We start from the raw sequence: 8,730 nt of genomic DNA, 5'->3' as shown, positions 1-8,730 counted from the left end.
ACATACTATCTGTAGTGCACATGAGCACTGTATACAATAAAATCATCATCATTATTATTATATGCATTATTTTGTTGTTGGTTTGTGTGGTAAATATAGAAAAAAGCAATTTTTTCTATATTTTCCAGTGTGTTCTTCCTGTTATAAAATTAGGGTTGTGATATGAAGATCTGGCTGCTATATCTAGCAGGTCCTAGTAGTTAATTTTTTTATCAAGTGAATAATTTATATAAAACAGAACTGGTGTATTGCTGGCATTCAAAAATATCAATATACTCTTAATGACAAGTCAAAAGCATTTCCACTCCAAAATTTTTATTTGTGTGTGTGTGTACATATGTGTAATATTCCATGACCATTGTATATATATATATATATCACCAAATACACACTAAATGAAACTTTCTAAAAGCCATTGGTAAGACATGAAGTAGGCAGGTGGTACTCTAGTGACATAAGTCAATGACCCACAATCAAGACTAGTTTCACTGTATTAATTATGCTGTCAAGAAAACTCCTCAATCAAAGCCAAGACCATGAAAGAATATGTTAAACACAATAAAATATTCTTCACTTCCAATCAAAATGATTTCATGGAATATTAGTTGTACTGACTGCCAACCTCCTCCATTCAATGGAGATCAGGGGAAAAATCATTTTATCTTTAAAAAGAGAGTAACTGGCCATAATTTGATAGACTTCACTGGAGATTCTCTTGGTAAAGGAGAAGGAAACCGAAGTTCAGCAAAGTTTATCAGTGATCCAGTACAAATATTCCTGAATTCTCTGCTTCTCAGTCTTTAAAGCAATTTGACAGGCATTATCAAATGAGGATGGGGAAGGTACCACTGCCCTCAGTTATATGTCATTTGATCAGAAAACCGTGCATGACCAGATAGCCAAGAGTTATGCAAACCCAATTTCAACCTAATCAAATGGGAATCAGCATGGTTTTAGACACAGAAGTGACATTCCATGCCCTGAGAAGATAATATAAACTATTAACAAGGCGGTAAGCTAGCAGAAACATTAGCATGCCGGGCAAAATGCTTAGTGGTATTTCATCTGTCTTTATGTTCCAAGTTCAACTTTGCCTTTCATCCTTTTGAGGTCGATAAATTAAGTACCAGTTGCGTACTGGAGTTGATCTAATCGACTGCACCCCATTCCCCAAAAATTTTGGGCCTTGTGCCTATAGTAGAAAATATAAACCACTAACATAATGGGAGAAAGTGCAATCTTTAAAACAAATTTCGGAAATAATTCTGCGGCAAAAGAACCCCACTCAATTTTCATCATCTTGCAAGCCTTTCTAGAGTTTTCCTTACTAAGAGATCAAAGTATATTTTCATAACGGTGAATTCAACAAGGCAATCCTCTAAGTCCCTCCCTGTTTTCTCTCACCCTCATGAACATGTTCTCTCTACCTTGTTTGTTCCCAGTTGCATCACAAAAATATCAAATAGTTGATTTCAGATAGAGTACATGGACTGAGCAGTTTGTTAAGTACAGCTTACTTCCCATCTGTAAATCCATCATCATATCAACTGAAAACACCCTGATGGCAGAACTTGTCATGATGCTCTTGATCCTAGCTATCTGGCCTCTCCTCAACGACTCCCAGGAAAATTGGAAAGGAATGGAGAACTGGCTAAATTAATCAATTTCAACACATCTGCAAATATGAAATCCCAGTATGTATAGTAATAAAGGCAGTGGAATGGGCTAAAATTCATTGAAGAAGCTAAATTCAAGGTGAAACGAGATCCTTAAGCTATTTCATAATTATTTCAAACCATCAGTACGGCAGACCAATGTGGCAACACCACCAGTGAATTAGGAAGTATAGGGAACTCCAGAATATAAGCTGAAATATTTTATCTAGAGATGCTTTTAGTCATTTGTACACTCAACACTATTCTCTTTTTGTGTAAACATAATTACATATATATTGTTTATTCTAATGTGATGATACATATAAAAAACAATTTTACATTAAACTGAAGGATTAGTCGACACTTTGTAGTACAGATTTATGAATTTTTACACAGAAAAGATTGACAGTGACTGAAATTTTGGCTAGATCAGACAGTCTGATGACACTGAGCAAGATAAAAGTTTGAAGTCACTGTAAAAATTTATATATGTATAATGGGCTTCTTTTTATTAACTTCAGAATATTAGTCTATTATAAATTTACAACATAAATGATGATGATAATAAATTGTAACACTGACACAAGGCCACACAGTCATAAGAGGATAGGTACAGTCAAGCAAAGCTGACTTCACTACTTCACTGCTTCTAATATTAATGACCCCAGATGTTACCCCAAAATTTAAAATAATTATTATCGTCATCATTAACATGGCAAGCTGACAAAATCTTTAGCTCATCAAACAAAATGTTTAGAGGCATTTCTTCCATCTCTGGGGTCGATAAAATAAAGTACTAGTCAAGTACTGTGGACAATGTAATCAACTTGCCTGTTCCCCTAAGAGTTGCTGGCCCTGGATAAAAAAAAAAATCAATAATATTAATATGCTAACTTTTTGTTTTTGTACGTACCTGATGTGTGTGTCACACTTACTTCAAAGAAGTGGCAAAGCGAGAGGACAGAGAGAGAGAGAGAGTGAAAGAGACAGTGAGTGGTGACGACGTTCGTTTTGTGTCTTTAAATGTTTATCACATCACAAGAGAAGTACATACATATACACATTGTTAAAGCAAAAGCGGGAGAGAAGAGGGACACAAAGGAAGTGAAAGAGACAGTAGATACATAAATCCAAAGAAAAGTTTATACATAGACACAGCAAACATTGGATGTCAATTTCACTTTTCATTACCACACGAGGATAAAATTAACTCACAAATGACTGAGTACTCTACAGACATGCATAATGTAGTTCTCAGGGAGATTCAGCCTCACACAGAATATGACAAGGCTGGCCTCTTTGAATTACAGCTACAACTCAAGACATATATATGAATGTATTTGTGTGTGTGTGTGTGTGTAGTTTAGGTTAGTTAAAACATGTTTGCTATAATAAGTGTCACATGGTGGAAATAATCGCAATTACCAAACTTTCATTCATAAATCCATTTATTATTTCATTCTCAATGTTGGTGCATTTGCATCCCTGTAATTTAACTGTTCAGCAGAAGAGACTAATAGAAAAAGCACTAGGCTTACAGGGAATAAGTCCAGGGGTCAATTTCTTCGACTAAAGGTGGTGCTCCAGCATGGCTACTGTCAAATGACTGAAACAAGTAAAAGAATAATACCAGAAAAATGTTCCGTACCACTAAACCAAGGTTCTTTGAATACGTATGATGTATTTTAAGGTTAAATAGTAATTCTGTTTACATTTGTTCAACAGATATCTTGGTTGGATTATATAGTCATTGGTGTTACATTATTACTTTCTATATTCTGTCACTGTCACAAATACTTTTCTAGGCCTGAAATTTTTGTGGGGTGAGGGCCAGATGATTAGATTGACCCCAGTACACAACTGGTACTTAATTTATCGACCCCGAAAGGACTAAAAGCAAAGTCGACCTCAGCAGAATTTGAACACAGAATGTAAAGAAACGGTCATAATATACAAACATTTCTCATAGCATCAGTTCACTGTTTACAGATGCCTACATTTTTTATGTTTTCCATGAATTTTTCAAGGGGCCAGCTAATTAAACTATTATTATTATTGATTATAATTCTGAACGTGACTCATTTTCAATGTTGCTTTCAGGGGACTGAGAGTGGGATATCATAGATAATCTGATAAATACTTTTTTTGAATACATTAAATCAATTTTCAAATTCAAAACTATAAAATAAATGCAATGAAACTTGAACTGTTTAGACTTATAAAACATTAATCTGTTATCATCTACATCATCTTATCCCCCTTGTCACCACTACCATATGCTCACCTAAGTTGGTGATATACTAGTGCATCTTAACCAGTTGGTGGTATATCAGTGCATTTCTGTCTCTTGCTTTGACTGACCCTTTAGTTATTGGTGAGACAGTTTTCTTCACATTTCAAGCACTCGATCCTAACTTGCCATGACCTCAATCTTAGTTCTCATTTACCACCCACCATACATTCAATAAGAAAACAATTATAGCTTTTGATTACACTTCCATCACCAGTATTTCTTACTTTGACATTTAAGCCCCTATTCACAAATAAGTGTTACATGGTTACCATTCATGATGGCAAAGATAAGGGAATAGTGATGTGTGTGTAGTGGGATACTGAAATAATGATGCACAACAAATAGAAAAAACGTGTACAAACATTTACCTAAAATTCCTGTTTGAAGCCAATTAACCTAACTACCAATATATATTTCTTTGTCTAAAAAAACTTAGGAAGGCAATGAAATATGTGGTTATATCATCACATAAAATTTAGTACAAAGGCAGCTCATCACCTTTGAGTCAATAATCCACCGCTCAGGTTTTAGGTTAGTGATTTAAAGCTGATGTTCACTGAAACACAGCTAACTTATTTATAGTATAGATGAGAGCCCTATATCCTAGAATATTGAAAGAAAGTATTTAATCTTGTAAAAAAAGAAAAACACTTCAAATTTTTTTCTCTTCTTTCATTTAAAACACCAAACATATTTTAACATTTTGTATCATTCAGGAATTCAAGATATTTTCAAACCATATTTTCTCTGCTAAAAAACTAAAATAGACACATTCTTGAAGTAAAGATTCAGTTTTCATATCTGTACAATTTTCTGCTCTTGGAAATGTAACAGGAAAAAGATTTTTAGGATTTTTAAGTAAAATGTAGAGTCATAACATCCATCAACACTCTCACTCATGATATACACACATCTTAATAGATTTGATGATTAAGATAGACAAAGAGACAGAACAGGTCTTCATTATGCAGTGTGAAAAATATTTCAACATTACTGCCAAAATAAAATAACTATGATTATAGCAATTATGCCTAACATAAGTTTAAAAATTCAAGTTACACAAATATTCCAAAAATTGAATAGGTAAGGAATATTACAGATATAGATGTGCCTATCCAAAGTAGATACAGAATTTCCAAAAATATCAAAGAGTGTATTAAATTAAATAGAAAAAAAGGCTAGATGTTTCTACTTTCAAGCTTTGGGCATGTATAATAAAGTTAACCCCTGGCAGAAGGTAGGGATAGATTTACTTATACTTCTTGATAATAAACACTCCACTTACCATTCATGTTCTTGAGACATCAATGCCATATGGCCATATTTTCTTGCACCCATTAACCTACTAATACTTCGTACCTTTGTAAGAAATCAAGACTATGAAATTTAAGAGGCGGGGGATGCATTAATTTATGACATTGGAAAATTTCCCAGAAGTGCTTACAGTATGAAGAACATATTAAGTGCAGGCTAACATAATGTTGTCAGTCAAAAGAAAGTTTTAATCAATAAAAATTAAATTTATAATAAAAAAAACAAAGCCATTTGCAAGAATGAAAATTCTGCAAAAAAAAAAAAAGGGGGGGGGGGGAAATCAAAACTCTGAAATTTAAACTAGTTAAAAATTGAAGCTTTTAACTAATATAATAAAGTTGGGGGATTTTGATTTTTTAGTTACAGTGACAATTCTGAATGTGTTTCAATCTTATCAGACTTCTCACATGTAATACCAGACCTTAGAATAATCTTTATAGGATAGCAGATATATCTTTGTATGATAATTTTTCATTAAGGCTAATATAGATATAAAACTTTCAACAACTTAAAAGAAAATATAACACTTCATCTAAATGAACAAAGTAAGCAGTTGAAGTTAATATAGCAACAAAATAATGGCTTCTTACATAGAACTCAAGATATGTAGGATATGATGAGAAATTAAGAGTAATTCTGCAACCTAAAAAAACTAAGAATTGGAACTGGATTAACCAGGCAAACAGCTAAGGAATCAGAAGTTCAAATCCAATGCAGGAATTTTGTAGTGAGTCTGCAGATAATATTAATTGTACATGTCTTATTTCAACCAGTTAACAAAAATATGTACCAGATTTTCTGGGAACATTTATCCCCAAATGGAAAATATAGGAGACAACCACTCCATGCACACTCTACAAGAACAGGATCATCAGAAACTTCTTTAAGTTAACAGTATGTACACATTATTATAATGTTAAGAGATACACATTGTTATAGCAGCAACAGGATACTTCAGTGAGGAGTATGGTTCTGGTATCTTGTTGACTATTAATTGAAGAATTCATTAGTAAAAATATTAGAATTTAAGGACTTTTTTTTATAGGACCTTTAAGAAATTTTCAAGATAGGATAAAATAGTATTGAATTGGGAAGTCTTTGCCTCTCTAAAAGAAGCAAGCATAGGAAATCAACTGTCAATATGTTTAAAATACAGATGGTTATGCATGACATGCTAATATGAAAAGAAACCAAGTATTTCTGAACCAAAGATTACCAATAAAAAACATGTTATTTTCATACAATTTGATAAATTTTGAAGAGAGAAAAAAAATTCACACACTGCACAAATGCAACATACCTTTCTTTTCAATACAGCCCTATAGCCAGATTGTTAGTACTTTAGCTACAAACAAATGAACCATATAATATTTTCATTTCAAATATATTTTTGACAGACAGACAGACAAACATTAGTTATATGCCTAATTACTGAATTGAATATTTTGTCTATATATGAATTCTCCAAATTTGGATGTAGATATTAGCATCAATCATCTTGAGAAAGAAAGCTTTCAGAATCTAAAAGATATATTATTTTTTTTTTTATCATTTCAACCCTTTCAAGACCAGAGCAGTCAGCAGTAACCCATATTACAATGGTTGCAAAAACCACTTGAAACATTTCACGCAATTTCAAAATATTTTTACACTCCTTTAATGTTATCTGACAAGATTTGCATCCAAGACAACATGGTTATCTGTATATAGCAGCCATTAAACCAAGTTTCCAGTAATTGTACATTTAAAAAAAACATTAATAGGGATATCAAAATGATTATATAGGCATCAGTTTTTTTGTTTGTTTTTTTCCTCAATCTGTGGAATATTGATTTGTAAAAGTTTTGATACCAATATTGCTATTTAGATTGCTTTTATTTTGAGCAGGGGGCAATTCTGAAAATGTCAAATAGATCATACACAGGAGATGAAAAAAACTGAAGACACCAAACAACAATAACAAATTTCTAAAGATAATAAATGAAAGGGAAATTTAAAATTTGAAAAAGGCCACATCAATATGACTGACTGTCAAAACTCTTTCTAGGTTATGGAGAACTTTGATCTTCATAAGTACACTTTAAAGCTCTATCCTGACTTATTGCACACTTTTGATTGTTCAATTTATGACAGCCTTGAGAAAAGCTGAAGGAAAGATATAAAGAGGGGTTATGATAGACATTGTGCTTTATTTTTTTCATCAAAATTTATGAAAGTTTAGTTATTAAGCAAGACATTTTCACTTTCTTTTCATTGGTACCCCACACTCAAAAAGAAAACAATATTTCTTCTTTAAAATTTGAAAATTGCACACTGAATTAAAATAAGGACTAGATTGCTTTTAATTAGTCACACGGAAAAGGGAGGGAGTAAGCTTGCTCATCACTGACTCTGGGGCTAACAAGGAAATGTTTACAGGATTGTCACTGTTAGCTAGCATGAAACTGGATCCTTTCAACTTTAGTAAATAATATATTTTTAATGTAATTAAATTAAAAAGAAAATCAGCTTATTTTAGCGTCAATTCTTTCTTAAAAAGATCTATCATTAATTAGAATAAGTCAGCTGAACACATGGTTTGTTGAAAACAGACCGTCAGGTAAAAGATGTAAATTATCACCATGGATAATCGCTACAATCTCAATACAATACAAGCACTGACACCCACATGCATTGTGTGCAACTATCGTAAGTTGTCACCCCTCCAATGATCGAAGTAGAACTGTACTCTTTCACTTTCAAACAAGGAATTTCATGAAAACTAGGAGACAAAGTCCTGTGAAGAGTTAAATATATGAATTACATTTTTGAGTATGAAATCAACAGCGAATTCATGTTTTTTTTTTAATAGTTTGTTTTTTTCTTCTTCAATTCACAAGTATAGGAAGAGGTATTTACCAGAATACAGTGTGGATTATGAATAAATAGTCATATCTATATGTATTTAAGCCACTGTGAAATTAGGTCTCTACAAGGGTTACCCTAGTTTTGAGGACTGCATGTTTTAATTTGGGCTACATACTACTTTAAAATTTTAATTTCTTAAAGCTAAGAATTTTATTGAATATCATTTAATGAGAACCAACCGACAGATAATCCTTTATTAGGCAGAGGTAAAGGACATGGACCCCCCCCCTTTCTTTTTCTACAGAAACCCATCTTTTCAAAATTTTAATTAGGAATTAAGAGAGGTATGTAAAAATTAGTTCTTTTGCACACACGCACACACAACAAAATGACATTTAAAAGTTTTTTTTCCTTTTTTGTTAATTCGTATTTAGAAAGTGGATCTTCGGTTTGGCTGTTGTTTCTAGCTTGTCGGACTTTCCAATTGGAGAGTACTTAAAAATTGAAGATTTTGAACAACCCCAAAACACGTTTTGAAAATTTTAATTTCTTAAAGCTAAGAATTTTATTGAATATCATTTAATGAGAACCAACCGACAGATAATCCTTTATTAGGCAGAG

The sequence above is a fragment of the Octopus bimaculoides genome, chromosome 7 (assembly GCF_001194135.2).
Source record: "Octopus bimaculoides isolate UCB-OBI-ISO-001 chromosome 7, ASM119413v2, whole genome shotgun sequence".
Lineage (NCBI taxonomy): Eukaryota > Metazoa > Mollusca > Cephalopoda > Octopoda > Octopodidae > Octopus > Octopus bimaculoides.
This window is presented reverse-complemented; position numbering follows the sequence as displayed.